The sequence below is a fragment of the Amblyraja radiata genome, chromosome 4 (assembly GCF_010909765.2).
Source record: "Amblyraja radiata isolate CabotCenter1 chromosome 4, sAmbRad1.1.pri, whole genome shotgun sequence".
NCBI classification, from domain to species: Eukaryota; Metazoa; Chordata; class Chondrichthyes; order Rajiformes; family Rajidae; genus Amblyraja; species Amblyraja radiata.
The window spans coordinates 97250306-97271496 of NC_045959.1; the positions used below are offsets into that span (position 1 = coordinate 97250306).

Consider the following 21191-nt stretch of genomic DNA (forward strand, 5'->3'; position numbering starts at 1 on the left):
ATGCAAAAGGTCACCCATCCCTTTTCTCTAGAGATGCTACCCGACCCGCTGAATTAATCCAGCACTTTGTGTCTATCTCCATAAATGTCAATGGTTAGTACAGGCATTAAAGGACTATTCTGGGAAGCTATTATTATAAATTAATATATTACTTTAAATCTATCTTAATCCAATATCTGTCTCTAATCTGTTTCTAACTATATTAAATCACTACAAATTTTATCGCAACTAAATCAAACCAACATCTTCACTAAATCAATGGGAATTATATCCAGCATAATTCTCCCTTCTATGCAAATAGCATAGCAAAATACAAAAGGTGTGTTCATTTTTTTTTAATAAGATAATCTTAGAATTTAATTTTCATTAAGAATGAAGACTGTCAGTAACATGTCAGTCTGAAGAAGTGTTTTGGCCTGAAACGTTGCCTATTTCCTTTGCTCCATAGATGCTGCTGCACCCGCTGAGTTTCTCCAGCATTTTTGTGTACCTGTCAGTAACAATAATTCACTTGGTATATTTGAAAATTATTCAAGGCTAGGTATTGGCCATAATTCCTGCAAATATGGCTGTGTATCACACATCTAAAAGTAAAGCCATTAACATGTTGCAATAAGACAGATAAGATAAGGTCATAGAAACATAGAAAAATAGGTGCGGGAGGAGGCCATTTGGCCCTTCGAGTCAGCATCGCCATTCAATATGATCATGGCTGATCATCTAAAATCCCATTCCTGCTTTTACCCCCATATCCCTCGATTCCTTTAGCCCCAAGAACTCAATCTAACTTTCTCTTGACTCAGGTCATAGAAAGTCTTAGAAAATAAAGGTTTAGAACAATGAGTAAAAAGAGAAGAGTGAAGGGTAAGGAAAAAAAGAGAAAAAGGCGGCACGGTGGCATAGCGATAGAGCTACTGCTTTACAGCACCAGAGAATCCGGGTTCGATCCTGGCTACGGCTGCGGTCTGTACGGAGTTTCTACTTTCTCCTCATGATCGCATGGGTATCTCTGAGATCTTCGTTTTCCTCCCACACTCCAAAGACGTACAGGTTTGTAGGTTGATTGGCTTGGTGTAACTGTAAATTGTCCCTAGTATGTGTAGGATAATGTTAGTGTGCAAGGTTCGATGGTCGGCACGGACTCGGTGGGCCGAAGAGCCTGTTTCCGCGCTGTATCTCTAAACTAAATAGGAATGATAAGACAGTCAACTTATTAAAAAAAACATGCTAGGGAAAGCAAACAGCATGCAATTCTCTTTAATGATATGTCACACCATGATATAATCACACCCTTCTATGTAACATAGAAAACAAGGGCAATTGAATGATTCCACAGTGATTTCACTATTCTGAACCAGAATGGAGAAGATTGGTTAATTTCATTGTTATTCAGGCTCGGCCACTGAACAGCTGCAAGTCTTGGAACCAGTTATGCGAATGCATTTCGTACTACAGACTATTTTCCGCATACTGGATTTTGTTTAAGAAATCATCCAGTTTTCAACCAAGAGACACTGGGCCTAATAATGGTGGCTCTGATACCCAGGTAAATAAATCCTGGACCCAAAAAGCTGGAGTAACTCAGCGGGTCAGGCAGCATCTCTGGAGAGAAGGAATGGGTGACGTTTCGGGTCGAGACCCTTCCTCAGGCTGAGATGCTCCTCTCCAGAGATGCTGCCTGACCCGCTGCATTACTCCAGCATTTTGTGTCCACCTTCGATTTAAACCAGCATCTGCAGTTCATGCGTACACAAGTAAATTCTGGATTTATGTAGCCCTCAGGGTCCAACTGTGGAGCCAATTATGCTGGGGGATCCATGCATGCAATCCAGTGCCAGTCAAATCTGATGCAGGAAAGGACTCCACATTCATTTGAATGGGCGTTGCCAGATGAAGATGAGGTGCAGGTAGTTCATTGTTTTAAACAATTTCATGGTGATTTAATCTATTTAAATTTTTAATCAGTCCAGACAATTTTTATAATAAACTAGACTAAGTGGGACCCGTTGGGTCCTAGCTTTACACGGGAGGGCTGGTGCCCTGCAATATTCCACCTCTACAAATTCCAGTATTGCTGGCCAGTAGGGGGGGCTTTCTGGAGCACTAGCATGGGTGTTGTGGGCTGAAGGGACTGGTTTCCAGAGGGCTAGTATGCAAATTGTGCGCCAAATGGATTCTTGGGCTGGCGTCTCAGTCAATCAAGCCTGTTGTGCTGGCAACTCACTCACTCACGGCTGGTGGGCTGGTAGTTGACTCACGGCTAATCCTTGAAATTCTATTTCAAGCAGGGTATAAGGCCACCAAATTCAAGTGCAGTTTCTTACCACTTCTAGCAGGGTGCAAGGCCACCAAATTCAAGTGCAGTTTCAAACCATTTGAAGTAGGGTGCAAAGCCACTAAAGTCGTGACCTCTCCCTCCTCCATCTTGCAGAGACTGAGCCACACCCACATTTCCGGTTTTATAACTCCCCCCCCCACCACCACCGGAAAAGGTGTGGCTTTCATGGAGTGATTGACAGGAGAGAGATTCTCAACATTTAAAAAAAAACTAATAACACTTTTATTTTTCATTGATGGGAAGAATTCTCTGCACTTGCTCAGCGGAGGGGGACTGAGTAAGATGGCAGAAAATCACAGCCGTAAGTGGTAGCGTTTTATATAAAATCAATATACAGTGCAAACAGGAAGTAAGTGCATTTACAGTAGTGCCTTTTGACTTCAAGCCAAAGCACCCAAGCCACCATTTGCAGTAAGTAGTTCCTTTCAACTTCAAGCCAATGCACCCACGCCACCATTTGCAGTAAGTAGTGGCTTTCAACTTCAAGCCACACCCAAGCCACCATTAGCAGTAAGAGGTGCCTTTCAACTTCAAGCCAGCAACAAGCCACCATTTACAGTAAGTAGTGCCTTTCAACTTCAAGCCACCATTTGCAGTAAGTAGTACCTTTCAACTTCATGCCACCATTTGCAGTAAGTGGTGCCTTTCAACTTCAAGCCAATGCACCCAAGCCACCATTTGCAGTAAGTAATGCCTTTCAACTTCAAGCCATTGCATCCAAGCCACCATTTGCAGTAAGTAGTGCCTTTCAACTTCAGGCCAAAGCAACCAAGCCACCATTTGCAGTAAGTAGTGCCTTTCAACTTCAAGCCAATGCACCCACGCCCCCATTTGCAGTAAGTAGTGCCTTTCAACTTCAAGCCAATGCTCCCACGCCCCCATTTGCAGTAAGTAATGCATTTTAACTTCAAGCCATTGCACCCATAGCCACCATCTGCAGTAAGTAGTGCCTTTCAACTTCAAGCCAATGCACCCACGCCCCCATTTGCAGTAAGTAATGCATTTTAACTTCAAGCCATTGCACCCAAGCCACCATCTGCAGTAAGTAGTGTCTTTCAACTTCAAGCCACACCCAAGCCACCATTTGCAGTAAGAGGTGCCTTTCAACTTCAAGCCAAAGCAACCAAGCCACCATTTGCAGTAATAGTGCCTTTCAACTTCATACCACCATTTGCAGTAAGTGGTGTCTTTCAACTTCAAGCCACACCCAAGCCACACCTAAGCCATCATTTGCAGTAAGTATTGTCTTTCAACTTCAAGCAACACCCAAGCCATCATTTGCAGTAAGTGGTGTCTAACTTCAAGCCAAACCCATGCCATCATTTGCAGTAAGTGGTGCCTTTCAACTTCAAGCCAAAGCACCCAAGCCAGCATCTGCAGGAAGTAGTGCCTTTCAACTTCAAGCCAAAGCAACCAAGCCACCATTTGCAGTAATAGCGCCTTTCAACTTCGCCAAAGCTCCCAAGTCACCATTTGCAGTAAGTAGTGCCTTTCAACTTCATGCCACCATTTGCAGTAAGAGGTGCCTTTCAACTTCATGCCACCATTTGCAGTAAGTGGTGTCTTTCAACTTCACCCATGCCATCATTTGCAGTAAGTAATGTCTTTCAACTTCAAGCCACACCAAGCCATCATTTGCAGTAAGTGGTGTCTTTCAACTTCAAGCCACACCCAAGCCATCATTTGCAGTAAGTAGTGTATTTCAACTTCAAGCCACACCCAAGCCATCATTTGCAGTAAGTAGTGCCTTTCAACTTCAAAGCTCCCAAGCCACCATTTGCAGTAAGTGGTGTCTTTCAACTTCAAGCCACACCCATGCCATCATTTGCAGTAAATGGTGCCTTTCAACTTCAAGCCAAAGCACCCAAGCCAGCATCTGCAGGAAGTAGTGCCTTTCAACTTCAAGCCAAAGCAACCAAGCCACCATTTGCAGTAATAGCGCCTTTCAACTTCGCCAAAGCTCCCAAGTCACCATTTGCAGTAAGTAGTGCCTTTCAACTTCATGCCACCATTTGCAGTAAGAGGTGCCTTTCAACTTCATGCCACCATTTGCAGTAAGTGGTGTCTTTCAACTTCACCCATGCCATCATTTGCAGTAAGTAATGTCTTTCAACTTCAAGCCACACCAAGCCATCATTTGCAGTAAGTGGTGTCTTTCAACTTCAAGCCACACCCAAGCCATCATTTGCAGTAAGTAGTGTATTTCAACTTCAAGCCACACCCAAGCCATCATTTGCAGTAAGTAGTGCCTTTCAACTTCAAAGCTCCCAAGCCACCATTTGCAGTAAGTGGTGTCTTTCAACTTCAAGCCACACCCAAGCCATCATTTGCAGTAAGTGGTGTCTTTCAACTTCAAGCCACACCCAAGCCACCATTTGCAGTAAGTAGTGCCTTTCAACTTCAAGCCAAAGCAACCAAGCCACCATTTGCAGTAAGTAGTGCCTTTCAACTTCAAACCAAAGCTCCCAAGCCACCATTTGCAGTTAGTGCTTTCAACTTCAAGCCAAAGCACCCAAGCCACCATTTCCAGTAAGTAGTGCCTTTCAACTTCAAGCCAAAGCAACTAATCCACCATTTGCAGTAAGTAGTGCCCTTCAACTTCATGCCACCATTTGCAGTAAGTGGTGTCTTTCAACTTCAAGCCACACCCAAGCCACCATTTGCAGTAAGTAGTGCCTTTCAACTTCAAGCCAAAGCAACCAAGCCATCATTTGCAGTAAGTAGTGCCTTTCAACTTCAAGCCAAAGCTCCCAAGCCACCATTTGCAGTAAGTAGTGCCTTTCAACTTCATGCCACCATTTGCAGTAAGTAGTGCCTTTCAACTTCAAGCCACAATTTGCAGTAAGTAGTGCCTTTCAACTTCATGCCACCATCTGCAGCGAGTAGTGCCTTTCAACTTCAAGCCACACCCAAGCTTTAGAACCAATAGACATTTTTTTGCAAGCTTTAGAACCAATAGACATATTTTTGCAAGCTTTAGAACCAATAGACGTTGTTTTGCAAGCTTTAGAACCAATAGACGTTGTTTTGCAAGCTTTAGAACCAATAGACACTTTTTTTTGCAAGCTTTAGAACCAATAGACATTTTTTTGCAAGATTTAGAACCAATAGACATTTTTTGCAAGCTTTAGAACCGATAGAGACATTTTTTGCAAGCTTTAGAACCAATAGACACATTCTGCAAGCATTGTAGAACCAAAAGAGACACTTTTTGCAAACATTTTAGAACCAATAACTTTTTGCAAACATTTTAGAACCAATAGACACTTTTTGCAAACATTCTAGAACCAATAGACACATTCTGCAAGCATTTTAGAACCACTAAGGACACTTACATTTGAGTTGACATGTGTTCAGTGTTATTCACAGCTCAGAGAAACATGACCCTCTGCCTTCCTCCATCTTGAAGACTGTGTGGCACACCACTTCCTGGTTTTATAGTCCCTCCCCCCTGCCGCCAGCGGGGGCAGCAGAGAGAATGTGGAATTTTGTAAAAACATTAATATCTCTGTCATTTTTAATCGACGGGAAAAATCCTCGGCACACATGCGGCGGAGGGGGGCTCTGAGCAAGGTGGCCAAAAATGGCGGCCGTAGGTGGCGGCGTTCTCTCGGAAATCGCAGCACAGATGGCCAAAACCGGTCAAGAACAGAGTTTTAGTAATATAGATAGATAGAATATAACTGAAACTAATTTAAAGATAAGTGAAGGAAGGAACTGCAGATTGTACCGAAGATAGACACAAAAAGCTGTCGTAACTCAGCGGGTCAGACAGCATTTCTGGAGAAAAGGAATAGGTGAAGTTTCGGGTCGAGAGCCGATACGACATTCACATATATTCAGTTAAATATATGTGAATGTCAGAGAAATTCATAAACTTTTACAATATGTAGACACCTTAGGCGGGAGATAAACCTCTAAGAGGAGGCAAGGCAGGAGGAGGGGAGGGTGGGAAAAGGCTGTCAGGTTATTTCTGGCACGGGCCTCAACAGTAAGCCACTCTCTGGGCCTATTTGCCAAGTGGCTTCGCTATGCCTCACTGGGGACCTCCCTGGTGCAGAGGATCATCTTTGTCAATCCTCTGCATCCAGCCCAGGGAAGTGGTAACTGCAAGCAGTGACCCCGAATCTCACTCCATTCTGCCCATTCCTATAGTTTTGCTCTTTCATTCTAATTACTGCAATTCACAGTGACCCATGCTGTATAGAACTCTTCAAACAAATTCATCTTGCTGAGTAAATAGACTGTTTACTTCAGACTGTTGCAAGTCCCACGCTGACTCCAACTTACTGGTTAACAAAGTGGTGTTAACAACCACTTTGCAATAAGAAACAGTTGGAAATCCTGGGACTGTAAAAAATATTAATCATAAATATAAATATTAATCAAGATTCCAATACTGCTTTGTTTCTACTATTTTGTGACTATAAGTGCTGCTTAAACTAAGGGCAAGTACCAAAAGTAGAATCATACCACCAGCTATCTAATTTTAAAATTAATCAAAATATCTGAATTGCTTTACTTACTTGCAAGTGCAGAAAAGAAAAATATCCAATATCTACATTCACTTACAAAATATTGATGAACTCTGTAATTTTAAAATGGGGATGTTTCTACACAACAACCAGTGTTTCAGTTAATGTTCAAAGCTTATTCCATAATTGTATGGTTACATTTTTTTAAACCACACTGGCATTGCACACATGCCTCGCACATTCTGTTGGAATAGTTGTTTAATACTTTAGAATTCAAGGTGCTCTCAACTGGGCACTGACACAACGCTGCAACCATTTTACAATTCAACTGCTTCACTTCATATTTCTTTAAGTCTTCACTGTAGCCATGTGACATGATACAATCCAGACTAGCAGGCAGCAAAAAACGTAGCAGGGGAACAAATTCTACCTAAATACAGTACTTTGAATGATGTGTTCCATTTCAGAAACCAGCTAAAACCAAGAATAGCAAATCAAGAGGGAAAAACAGTGCTGCATGGAATTAAATCTGAAGGAAAACGACATGTACATGCACGAATAACCCTCAACAACAGAAATCCCTTCACTGTCCAGCAGAATATTTAATAATGCACGATAAAATCTGAAGAAGGGTCTCGACCTGAAAAGTCACCCATTCCTTCGCTCTATAGATACTGCCACACCCGCTGAGTTTCTCCAGCATTTTTGTCTACCTCCTATAAACTCCTTCGATGTTAATTTTAAAATATGGGTACAGCTCCATGTTCCATTTCCATCCGGCTGTGTCGGTTTTAACTGGAACTGTATAAAAAAAACATTTCATTGGAAAACCATAAAAGCTTATTGGACTGATTATAGTCTCAATATGCCACAAACTTGAACGCGGTAATTCTAACAAGACTTCAAATATTTCCATGTCATTTGGCCCTCAGAGGTGGACTTCAGAACTTACAACTATGCTTAGAAGTTTGCTTGATTTCCGTAGGCTCACAAATGCCAACCTATACTTTTTGTGGAAGACTAACTTTATAAAAAGAAGCTTTAGTTATAGGATTGGATGCACACATGTGCATTCCAAGGTTTAAAGAGGATTTGAAAGATTGATTCTAAGTTTTCAAGTTATAGCTTCCAAACTCTTTTCAGGAAAGCCAGTCATTTGTCTCTGCTCTATTGGTTCAAGCAGACTCTGTGCCAAAAATACATTTCTTCACCGTGTGCCCAGAATATTCTGTGGTTTGGTTCACCACTTTCTATGGTGAAGCAACTGCATTTGGATCCCAAATCAAAACTGCTACAAGATTTTTCCACTTTCCAGCATTAATTTGTTTGTATCCAGTCAGGCAACCTTAATATTTAATTTGAAAACCAAAGACAAATGGGAATGCAATAACAAGAGCAGACTGGTGATTATCGGACAGACAGCCAGTTGCACTTCATTGTTTTAAATTCAGTATCCCAAATAATAGTAGAGTATGTATTTGTAATCCTCACTGTTGTGCTTCAACAGGAAGTGTATGTACCATCATATTACATTATTTAATTGGAATATGGCAATGGAATAGTCTTAAATAAAACAAGAAGCGTGTAATGATCATTCTCTACATGCAAACTGAATCAGGAGATAAACCTCAAGTTTAGGTTGAGAACTAAAATAATTCCTGCAGATAGTTGAAGATAAAAAAATGTCGGGACATAGAAAAAGTGCAGGAGTGTAGCACCAACTAATGGCTCTTCCAAAGAATCAGAGCAAACCTGCTGGGCTGAATGGCCTCATTTCACGCAGTACCGCTTTATAATTCCATTTATACATTAGAAAAACGGTATTTGGCATTTGTTTATTATTGTCGTGTGTATCCAGGTACATGAAAAGCTGCGTTTGCATGCTATCCAGTCAGATCATTCTACACATGAGTATACAATCCAGTCATACACAAAGTGCAATAGGTAGTACAGAATATAATGTCACAGCATTGTAGTGTTGTAGTTACAGAGATAAAGTTCAAGGTCCACAATGGGAAAGGATAACTGGGAATTAACAGAAGTGTTATAATAAATTGGCAAGTATATGCAATATACATGATCTTTCAAATTCAATCACTGCAGGTCAGGGTCAATACATTTTCTCTTTGGGCCTTTATTTGTTAAAGGATTAATCACAAAGATTAATATGGAAACCTAATCCAAGCTTCAAGTAAAAGCTATGAAGGATCAATTAGCAACCAATAAGTAATCTAGAGTGGAAACAAAGAACTGCAAACAGGCACAAAAAGCTGGAGTAACTCAACGGGACATGCAGCATCTCTAGAGAGAAGGAATAGGTGACGTTTCAGGTTGAGACTCTTCTTCAGACTGGTTAGAGATCAGGGAATCGAGAGATATAGATGGTGATGTGGAGAGATAAAGAACAATGAATGAAAGATATGCAAAAAAGTAAAAATGATAAAGGAAACAGGCCATTGTTAGCTGTTTGTATGGTGAAAATTAGAAGCAAGTGCAACTTGGGTGGGGGAGGGATAGGGAGAGGGAATGTCGGGGCTACCTGAAGTGAGAGAAATCAATATACATACCACTGGGCTGTAAGCTGCCCAAGCAAAATATGAGATGCTGTTCCTCCAATTTGTGTTTGGCCTCACTCTGACAATGGAGGAGACCGAGGACAGGAATGTCTCTGATGGAATGGGAAGGAGAATTAAAGTGTTTAGCAACCGGGAGATCAGGTAGGTTCAGGCGGGCTGAGCGAAGGTGTTCCGCGAAACGATCTCCCAGTCTGCGGTTGGTCTCGCCGATGTATAAGATCCACATCTTGAACAACGGATACAGTAGATGAGGTTGGAGGAGATGCAAGTGAACTTCTGCCAACCCGAAATGACTGTTGGGGTCCATGGACTGACGAGGGAGGAGTTATAGGGACAGGTGTTGCATCTCCTGCGGTTGCAGCGGAAGGGAGCTGGGAGGGGGTGGTTTGGGTGGGAAGGGATGAGTTAACCAGGAAGTTGCCAAAGGAACGGCTCTGCGGAAGGCAGAAAGGGGTGAAGATGGAAATATGTGGCAAGTAGTGGGATCCCGTTGGATGTGACGGAAATTTCGGAGGATTGTGTGTTGTTTGTAATGGCTGATTTGGTGGAAGGTAAGGACTAGGGGGACTCTGTCTCTGTTGCGAGTAGGGGGAGGGGTAGCAAGGATGGAGCTGCGAGGGACCGAGGAGACACGAGTGAGGGCCACATCTATGATGGAAGAGGGGAACCTCCATTCCCCAAAGAATGAGGACATCTCGGATGTTCTAGTATGGAACACCTCATCTTCAGCGCAGATGCGGCATAGACGAAGGAATTGGCACTAGAGAATAGATCCTTTGCAGGAAGCAGGGTGGGAAGAAGTGTAGTCGAGATAGTTGTGGGAGTCAGTGGGTTTCTAATAGACGTCAGTCAATAGTCTATTTCCTGTGACGGAGCTTGTGAGTTCAAGAAAGGAGAGGGAGGTGTCGCAGATGGTCCAAGTAAATTTAAGTGCAAGATGAAAATTGGTGGTGAAGTTGATGAAGTCCATGAGTTCTGCATGGGTGCATGAGATGTTGGTTTACAAAAGAATGTGCTGAATTAACTCATAAGCATCTCTGGATAGGAGACATTTCAGAATGGGACCCTTCTTCAGACTGATTGTAGTTTGGCGGGGGGGTGGAGGTTCATAGGCAGATGATTGGATAAAGGTCAGAGATGAAAAGATTGAAGGTATGAGTTAGGATAGAAAAGTTGCAAATTGTGAAGCCTGGGGAAGGAATGTAGATGTAAGAGGAGAGGGAGAGGAGAAATGGATGCCAGTCCAGGTCGGGCACAGGGAAAGAGTGTTGTAGAGCAAAGGTATCTGGGAGTGCAGGAACATAGTACCTTTTTGGACAATACCCTGACTGATGAGGGCCAATGAGTATAGAAGTTGGGAGGTCATGTTGCAGTTATATAAGACGTTGGTGAGGCGATGAAACCGTGAGCTCACACACACACACACACACAGCAAGGGCTGGGGCCGGTCAGTTTTCCTTGGTCCTGAAAACTCCAATGAGCCAATTAAAATGCCCGGTCAGCGAAGTTGATTTCCTATGGCTGCCCTCGACTGCCTGTAACTAAATAGCGACCCCACTCCACTGCACCACAAGTTAAAAAGAACCATGCCGACCAAATTTTTACTCGCGGAAAATTTTTCAATATGCTGAAAATTTTTCCGCAACCTAGCTGAGGCCGCGAGTATGCGGGAACTTCCCTCGAGCATGAAGGTGAGTTCCAGTAACCTCACAGGACCTCCTAGGACCATGTGTCCACCATGCTGCGAGTTTGAGTCGAGGGCAAACTCTTCTAAACTTGCAGATTAGGTCGCCGCAGTGGGACAGCCTCTTCAGCCTCTATTCCTTGTAGTGCAGGAGGATGAGGTGTGATCTTATGGAGGTGTGCAAAATCGAGAGGAATAGATCAGGGAAGACGCACAGAGTCTCTTGCCTAGAGTTGGGGAAATCGAGAACCAAGGATATGGGTTTAAGGTGAGGGGGGGAAAGATTTAATAGAAATCTGAGGGGCAACTTTTTCACATGTATGGTGGGTGTATGGAATGAGCCGCCAGAGGAGGTAGTTGAGGCAGGTATAATCGCAACATTTATTATACATTTAAATAGGTACACGGATATGACAGGTTTAGAGAGATATGGGCCAAACGCAGGCATGTGTGACAATGTAGATGGGACATGTTAGTCGTGTGGGCAAGTTGGGCTAAAGGGCCTGTTTCCACACTGTATAGAACTACGACCATGACTGCATCTCAAAAGTCAAAAATTATCTGGTTCAAAAACATGAGCATCTGATCTCCTGCCCAATCCAAGGACTCATTCTCAAGTTGCTGCAATGAGGGGTCAGATACAAGATTTTTCCACGACAGAATACATGCTTACATTGACATATACAGTGCATTGTAGCAGATGTACCAATCTTTAGTTCATCCATCAGCACATAGCCCTGGATCTGAATGTGCTTAACTTTCACCAAACAGATAATCTTCCAGCAGCTGCTGATGTTTGTCTTAGTGTATATTCCTGGAAATAAGCCTCTGAGCAAAGTCTTGTGTTATGCAGCTGTACTGGAAGCATCTTAACAAAGACCACACCATCTTTCTGCATACTCCCTTGCAAACACAGAATCCAGAAAGAAACGGATGCAGGACTCATCCCCACTTCAGCCTTCTTTGGACCAGCATGCAGTGGCGTTGAGATTACAACTGTAAATGAGTTGTAATGACGTTGTAATTACAACTGTCTGTGAGGACCCTTCTCGCTATCAGTCAAACAAGTTCTGGTGATGAGATATTCCGCCAAAATAACATTGACAGTCTACTCCAGGAACCATCTGACATGATCGACCTTTTTTTCCCCTGCTTGTCCTTGAGAATTATCCATTCAGGCTGATGACTAATTGATCTGTAGTCAAAGCTCTTCTTCTGCACAAACCTTTTAGTGAGAACAAGCAGTACCGCGGTGATGGTCCAGTTGAATGGAATATTCTGCAGCATCAAAACCCATTCTTCATGACGCCATGAAAAGAGAGTCAGCAGGCACTAGTTACATTTGATGCTTGTTTATACAGGTCAAAGCATAACATGATGCAGCCACACAGAAAGGTGGTCATTACAATGCAGACCGTCATGAGTATATTTCCCACCCACTTTCTTTAGTGATCTGCACATCATATATCTGCAGGTATGGTCCATTTTCTATTTTCACATAGAATGGAGATGGCTTGGGGACTGCTACAACACAGGGACAGGGTATGTGCTGAGTTCCACCTCCACCAAGGGTGAGTTTAGGTAAGCTGTTTGTCCTTTTTTCCCCCCATCATTTTACAAGTTATTAATATTTCCAATTAATATCAGGTCAATGCATTTTTACATTTCATTACAAATTGTTTTAAAAGATTTAAATATTGGAGGCATTTGGATATTGTGGAAAGGTCTTCCGATAGGACAAGCTGTCAAAGGAATAACGGTGCAGTCAGCCTGAACACCTAGACCTACTCTGTATGAAATAGACACAGCAATGAATCTTCGAGGTCACTGAGAACTGCATATCCACAAATGAATAATGCAACTGTGGATACTACCATGAGATAGACACAAAATGCTGGAGTAACTCAGCAGGACAGGCGGCATCTCTAGTGAGAAGGAATGGGTGATGTTTCAGACATTCCCTCTCTCCAGAGATGCTACCTGTCCCGCTGAGTTACTCCAACATTTTGTGTCTATCTTTGGTGAAAATCAGCACCTGCAGTTCCCTCCTACACGGTATTACCATGATGCATGGGTCAGGTAATGTTCAATCTGGCCTATTCTCTATAGGTCCCTCATGCACGAGTATAAAAGTAATACAAGTTATAAGTAAAATTATATTTTGACTATAATCTAGATTAATTTATCAATTTCAGAATTGTCTGTGATCCTTAGGCTATTTTCTTGTGTTGCTATTTCCATGACATGTATTAACAAAATAAAAACTATCCAGTCCAGATATGACTTAGTATGGCATTGGTGTCTGCAAAGCCCTAGAAATATTAAGAAGCACGACTGTGGTCAAATCCCCTGCAGTGGTTGATGAGGTTTACAGCAATGTCATCTACTCACAAAATACTGTCTCCCAATAAACAGATAAGCAGAGAAACAGGCCCTTCGGTTCAACTCATCCACTGCCAATCAAGGTGCCCAATCTCAGTTAGTTCTATTTACCCGAATTTAGCCCACATCCCCCCAAACCTTCCTCATCCATGTACTTGTCCAAGTTTCTTCAAGCATCGTAATTCATAATTGTGCCTGTCGTTACCCCTTTATCTGGCAGCTTGTTCCATTTACCCATGAATCTGTATGAAATGGTTGTCCCTCAGGTTCCTTTTAAATCTTTCCCCTCTCAGCTTTAACCTAGATCCTTCTAGATTTAAACTACCCTGCCCCAGGAGAAAGACTGTGTCCATCCATCTCATGATTTTACACAGCACTACAAGGTCGTCAGCCGCCTTCACTCCAGGGAGAACAGTCCCAGACAATCCAGTCTCTCCTGACAATTCAATCAACACTGGAGGAAGACTTCTAATAGCATGATGGTATATCCCCCGTCACAGCAAGTTTGTTCCTATTGAATTCCTATGCCAATTTATAACTTAACTTTCCCATTAAAGATGTAGGCAACACAGTGGCTGAGATCCTAGTAATTCAGGGCAAGTTAACAGTCTACAGGAATGCGTTATGTTTGAGGGTCATTCCTTTCTTGAATACAACAATTATTCATTTTTCTAATATTGATGCTTTTCTCTTGCACGAAAAGCTTCACAGTCACTATCATTTAGTCCTCTAAAATTGTATTCTTATTTATAGCTACAGAAAGCATTATATGTAAATGTCACCAACTCTTAGATGCCATTTATTATTGTTATCCAATTTATTTACACCAGTCAACTTATTCTCATGCAAAATTACACCCTCTGTTTACTTAAGCAGCCTCTAGCAGGTTGTCATACAAGTTGTACATCACATTGAGAAAACATAGTCTACATCTATAGTGACAAAATATCAATCTGCACTGGCTTATGAGTACTTTGAGAGACATCTAACAAACCAACTTTTCTTGTACTGATGTTAATATTAGAATTGTTGCACCACGCAATTTAATAAGTCCAATAGATATCTATTCATATTTTGATGGTATTAAGATTGTTTAATGAACCAGTGTTTCATTAAACGACTTCTTTAAGATCTACTATTTGCTCACCCAAACCACAATAATAAAACGATCTTAAAGTAAACTTTGCATGCATTTAAACTGAATACTTTCTTCCTGATTTTTCCTTGTAATGCATCATTCATTGATTTAAGTGCAAGTCACATAACTCTTCACATTACAGGCCTCAAATTCAATTTCAAGGTTTCAACAAGTTAACTCTTATTTTATATAAACTATTTCCACATGCCTGTGACACAATGTTATGCATCTGTACAAGTCTTAATGAGATATTAATTTCTTGATCCACTTTGGAGTTTTAAAACTAATCAATGATTGAGCAATAAATTCAGTTCAGTACTTCATTAGAGCATCAGTAATAGAAGCAGAAGTAGGCCATTTTAATGGTCAACAAAATTCTAGGAAGCAAGATACTAGAGGGTCCACTTACAGGAAAAAAAATGCAAATGCTGAAGTATACGACTAAATTCCCAAAATTTTAACAGGCAAAAACTGGTAAATACTGGTCAATCAAGCATCGGTTAACAAAATTAAATGTAAGTTATGTACGGTCACTAGATCAGGGGTTCCCAACCTTTTTCATCCCGTTTACCCCTGGCAACTTTAATAGCACATAACAATGTTATTTCACTTATTTATGAACAACTAATGATGAACAGATACTGGTATACCAGAGCCAAACACAGTCATGAAAATGAGAAAAAATATTTACAAATCCAGAATCAACAAATTTACCCCCCTGGGTAGGCGAAACTTACCCCAGGTTGGGAACCCTTGCACTAGATTCTGTAAAATATAATATTGAGCACTCTAAATGAAACATGTACATTTACGCCATCTAGCTCTGAGTAATAAATAATCATGATCTCTTTTACTGAGAGACAGTTATCTGAGAATTTTGTTTCACATTATGGTACTACACAACGTGATCAATTTTTTCTTCCCTTAAATGCATAGTACCAGTCGGAGTTTAAATTATTCCAACAGGCACAATTGATAGGATGTAGGTTAAATGGAACTCTACCTTTAATTTTACAATTGTTGCTATTTTAAAAAAAATTAAATGGTGAAATCAAGTAATACAGATAACATTAAAATGGCAAAAAAATGATGAACTATGTATTAGCATCAGTTCCATAGAAAAGGGGAGAAAACCAGATCCCAGCAAGATAAATTATTCGACTAGCCAGAAGCTAGAACAAAAATAGGTGCGATTCTTAAGCCTGGCTCTGGTTCACATTCCCTCCCCCCTCTTCCCTCCCCCCCCCCCCCCCCCCCCCCCCCTCCTCAATTAAGACTTCCTCTGTACACACCATTCAGCTCTTTTAGCAACAATAACCCTCAACATTTAACAAACATCACAATGGCAGGAAACACTACAGGACGTATTTCAACATTTCTATAAAATATTCAACGCTGGCTGAAAATCAAAACACTTTTAATTACTCATGTTCCTTGTTTCATACAGTGCTCCACCATGCTGCAATCATTACTCAAGCATTACCGACAAATAATTACCAAGCTATCGGTGGTGGAAGGGTAAGGCATCCGTGTCTGGAGCACTTAACATGCCTATAACTACACACTGATGGAAATCACAGTTTTTCCTCAAACACAACTTTTCATTTCAACGATTCACTGCTGTAATTATCATAAGCTTTGGCTTCATATTTTACATCAATTATACTGACCAAAGATAACAAATATTTTATAAAACATACAAGCACTAAAAAAGTTTTTGGACGTTTAAATCCTTAGTTATTCAATTTATCTTCACATTAAACACTGGAGCAGAATCTATAACCTAACATGTTTCCATTAAACATTTTCAATGAAATATAATGTGTTAAACCCATTACACCTGTGCAATAAACTGATGATGCATAAACATTGTTGCTGTTTTCAGCAATACTAAATATAAATGAACTGTGCACATGATAGATGCATAGTTTTACAGTATTTTATAGGTGAGTTAACAGTAAACTATCCAATGGCATTCTTTACTGCTACATACTTATTTACAGCACCATTCTGCCAAGAAGGTGATCTCTCAAAAATAACTCTACCGGGCTGTGCATCTATTACATTTTACATAACCGTTTAGATTTTTTGGGTGGCTACAATCACCAATTTCAAAACCAAATTGCAAATCTAATTTTCAATAAAAATTATGTATCTATAAATATGAACAATATCATAATGCCAAGGCCAATTTGACATTTTTCTGTTTTCACTTAAACCAGTTACTAAATGGCTCTTTCGAATACTTTTTAATAAAATCCAGCTGGGCTCTACACATCTCATCAACCACATACTGAATGAGAGAAGTGACTCCGAGGCAATATCTGTAATTGTACAGGGAAAAAGAGATTTTTCTTCACCATTTATCAGAGCCAAATTTAGCCCTGGAAGACAAAGACGATTACATTCAGCTTGGAGACATAGAGAAGCTTACCTCCGAGTCAGTCAGGCAGAACTATAACCAGTAATTCTACAAGTCGAAGAGTACAAATACTTTTGTATCTGTAATGGTGTTAAGGAGGACCGGGCGCACACCCTCAAGGCATCACTAATACATGGATGACTAATGACCCAGCCATGCTGACAAGCATTGCGGGACAAGTTGAGAGTTTAAGAGCTAACTAAAACTATGGAAACAAAAAAAAGCTTATATAATTTAATTCACAAAATAACCTCTGTGATAAGAAAAATGGACTATTAGATGTTACTGAATAATAATAGTGCAGCAGATATTTTTAATCTCTAAATATACATACATATGGAAAAACTGGGTTTGTTAAGATACTGCAGAATGCTGTTTAAATCACAAGCATGTAAACAGTACGTTCTCTGCACATTTTTAATGGTTGAGTAACTCAAAAGCTTGAGGTATCTCAATGAGAAAAGTAATTACCTTTAGAATGTGTACTTAAACCCTTTAACCACCAGCAAACATCTATATTCTTAAAAGCAGAGGAGTCTGCAGAAGTAATGCCTTCACAATATACTGAAACAAGGATACCTCGTTTTATTTTGTCGTGAAGGTTGTTCAATAGCCAGTGAGTCTATTAGAATATTTAACGGAATACATTATCACATGGGTAATTATATTTGAGCACTTGAAACCCAAACAATGCAGTGCAGCACTTTGCTCTGTACATTGCTTACAGAATCTAACTTTTAGAAGAGACCATAAGTATTTAGATAATCATAAACCAATCATTAAGAGAGAAATGACAATTGTTGGGAAGAAGAGTTACATTTTTTTAGCCAAATACAAAAACTATTTACATAGTCCAATGGAATGGAAGTAAGAAACAAAGTATTTCACAGAATAATTTACACCAATGCCATGTAGATTAATAATGCTTTTCTGGTAAATTCAGTAGCATGCTAACAATTGCAAACTAATTGGTCTTTTCTAAGATAAGTGATAGTCTGTCTTTTTGCGGCATTAGGAATATATATTTAAAAGATCACATTATAGCATGACTGAAACATTAGCTCTGGTGTAAAACCTTATTAATGTGTGTATTATACTTCATAACTGCCTACTATAGCAAGGGACCTGACACACTTATTAATTTTTACTGACTGCTGAACAGCAATGATACTCAGCATGCTGCTCTGCATAATTTGCATTATAAAATGGTTTAACATGTCATAATTTCTGTATCGGAGTACTGAAGAACATATTTCATAAGATAGATAAAATGCTACAAAAATTTGACGCCAATGAATAGGCTATTAAATGCTGTGTCTAACCGGACAACTCCTCCCCCACTATCATAGGATTTGCCTCCTTTAGTTCAGCACCAGATAACTTTTAAAACAACTGGAGTTGTACATTGGTGTAACATATAACTATCAGCCAGTTCCCATTTCTCAATAGATTCATACAGAATCCACTACACAGACTAAAATCATTTTAAATGTTATAAATGCACAAAGTGGTTACGTTTGAAATCAAGAATATTTGGAGATGATATGCAATGCAGTGGGACATTAGGTGTTTGAAAATCATGCACTGACTGCCCCTGGATATACTTCCTCAGAAAATAAAGTGCATCTGCTATTTATCACGTTTTTATTCTTAAAAGACACACTGATTAGAAAGGTCCATATCATTCTCAACATATCTTATCTAGTAGATATTACAGATTTTAAAATGAACAGAGTATAATGGGCTGCTGTTAGCATATGCTAAAGTTCAAACAAAAACATAGAACAGGAAGCACTGTGAGCGTATAAAATTGTTATTGAAGTCAGGAATACAGAGCGTATCTGCAAACAGGAACAGTCTACGCTGATTTTACCAAGATCTGAGAAGTGCCCTCAAGGTATTGTGGGATCTGGGATTAGAAAACTGATAAGAACCCATGCTGCCCATCATCACTTTTTCTTCTGCACTTAAACACAAATGCACCAAGGCACTCACTCGTCTGCTGTCCTATGTTACAGATTGTGCTATATAAAGCAATTGTAGCCTTTTGCTGTCAAGATATCAAAGACAAAGCCATCAAAGTGTAAAATTCTGGTTTTGCTCCTTCCCTGGACTACTGGTATATTTCAAAGAAGCACAAAACAAAAGCAATGAAAGTGGAAGAAAATCATAAAAGAATCTCACGTGGCCATACTGAACGCGTATTAATTAAATCATAACCATATCAGAAGACCTGAAAGAGATATTTCACCTATAAGCTAACAAGAGCCACACTGAATGATTTTATTTTGAACATGCCAACCTAAAAACAGTGAGCAAACACATTGCTGGTATTTGGGAAATTCCTTGTGGTTGAGTGTACAAAATGAAGAATGTTTTAAAAGAATGTTATTGTAATCCATTACCAATTACAACTGGCAGCATGAGCAAAATATTTGTCTTTAAAGCATTTATATTTAAATCACGGGAGTGCGACCAACTGCACAAATGGGATCTTGTATTCAAGAATTAAGAACGGTTATGCAAAAGAAGATGATTTGGGGGATCTTCTGGCGTAAACATCCCGAAACTAAAACGTGATCACGGTATTCAATGAAATTACTGCCCTAACCAGAATCCTGAAACATCATTCTATTTTACAGGCAAGAAACAGCTGCAATTTGGTAACTGCCACTTCGCATTACCCTCCTGGTGCAATTAAATTGAGAACATCATGGTAAAAATGTGTACACGTTGGAAAGGGGGGGGGGGGGGGGGGGACTGGCGGCAATTGACAACTAAATTATAGGAATTTACAAATATTCTTCTCCTTGGGAGACACTGCAACTCATTCAACGGACATTAATACAGCTGCAAATCCTTAATTTCCAGAAGAGAAATAATGCCTGAATTATTAAAAACCTCAACTTTAATTTACATAAGTATTTGGCGGGTTTCAATTACCATGCAAATACTGGAGGCATAATACTGGGGGTGTCACATTCAGCGATACTTTCTTTAAAATGAACCCATTCCGGCCCCAATCCGATTCAATGACGAAAGGAGGTGCGATTCGACAAATTAGACTCGTTCTGCCCCACTTTGTCTGGAACCAGCTAAAATATTTCTGCATGTTTTTGAATTGAAGGCCTTTAATTCCTGCAGGAAACATTGGGAACTTTTACTAATTAGGTTTAAATGCCATTCAAGATTTGCTCCCTGGACTTGGTGTACGTTAGACTACCAGAGAGATGCCGAGAATTAAAACTCATCCCCACACCTTTACTTCACATTATTTGCGCTGTTCAGTTGGCTTCGTATAAATCAAAGGAAAAATAACTCGCACTGAAATGGACTGTGTCTCCCGAATCAATGCCGCACTCAAAAAAAAAAAGGCGGTTCACAGCCCCTCCAGTGAGCCAATGGTCCCAGCGCAGAGTTTTCGCTGGCAGACGCGATCTGTTGAACAGCTGGAAGCAACTTGTTATAAAATGTTTTACACATACACACGCAGGCTGGCACACAGCCACACACACACACACACACACACACACACACACACACACACACACACACACACAGTCACACACACACAGTCACACACACACAGTCACACACACACACAGTCACACACACACACACACACACACAGTCACACACACACACAGTCACACACACACACACACACACAGTCACACACACACACAGTCACACACACACACACACACACAGTCACACACACACACACACCTCGGGGGATTCAGCCAAACTGCTTCTCGTTCCTCTTCGAGTTTTCAGACGGAGCGCTAAACTTTAGCCTAAAGTGGAAACGCGCTTCATCCTCCCGCCCGCTCCACTGGGGCATGTAGGACCCCCCTCCTCCTCCTCCCCCCTCCTCTACATTTGGTCAAAAGCAACTTCTAGGAGGGAAAACATGTCTGCAAGCAGACAAAAACAGCGCAGAAAGTCAACCCGGGATGCGCGCCACAGTCTGACGGTGTGAGTGGGAAACGCTCCCTCCTCCCGCGTCCGTTGCGGTTTGTCCGCAAAGTTGCCGAGCTGCCAGTCCCGGAGGAGGAGGGAGAGAGAGAGAAACCGCTCCCCCAGTGACCGCCCCGCCGCTTCTTGAAAAGAAAACAAATCTCGGCGGGAGAGGAGGGGGAGGGGAAGGGGAAGGGGGAGGACGGGGACGGACTG

General features: G+C 40.9%; 1 protein-coding gene across 1 annotated transcript in view; it reads right to left on the reverse strand.

Annotated features, from left to right (window-relative positions):
- The window catches only part of gli3 (GLI family zinc finger 3), a 380662-nt gene that overhangs the window by 358984 nt on the left and 487 nt on the right, over nt 1-21191 (reverse strand). The gene's annotated exons all lie outside the window — the stretch shown is intronic.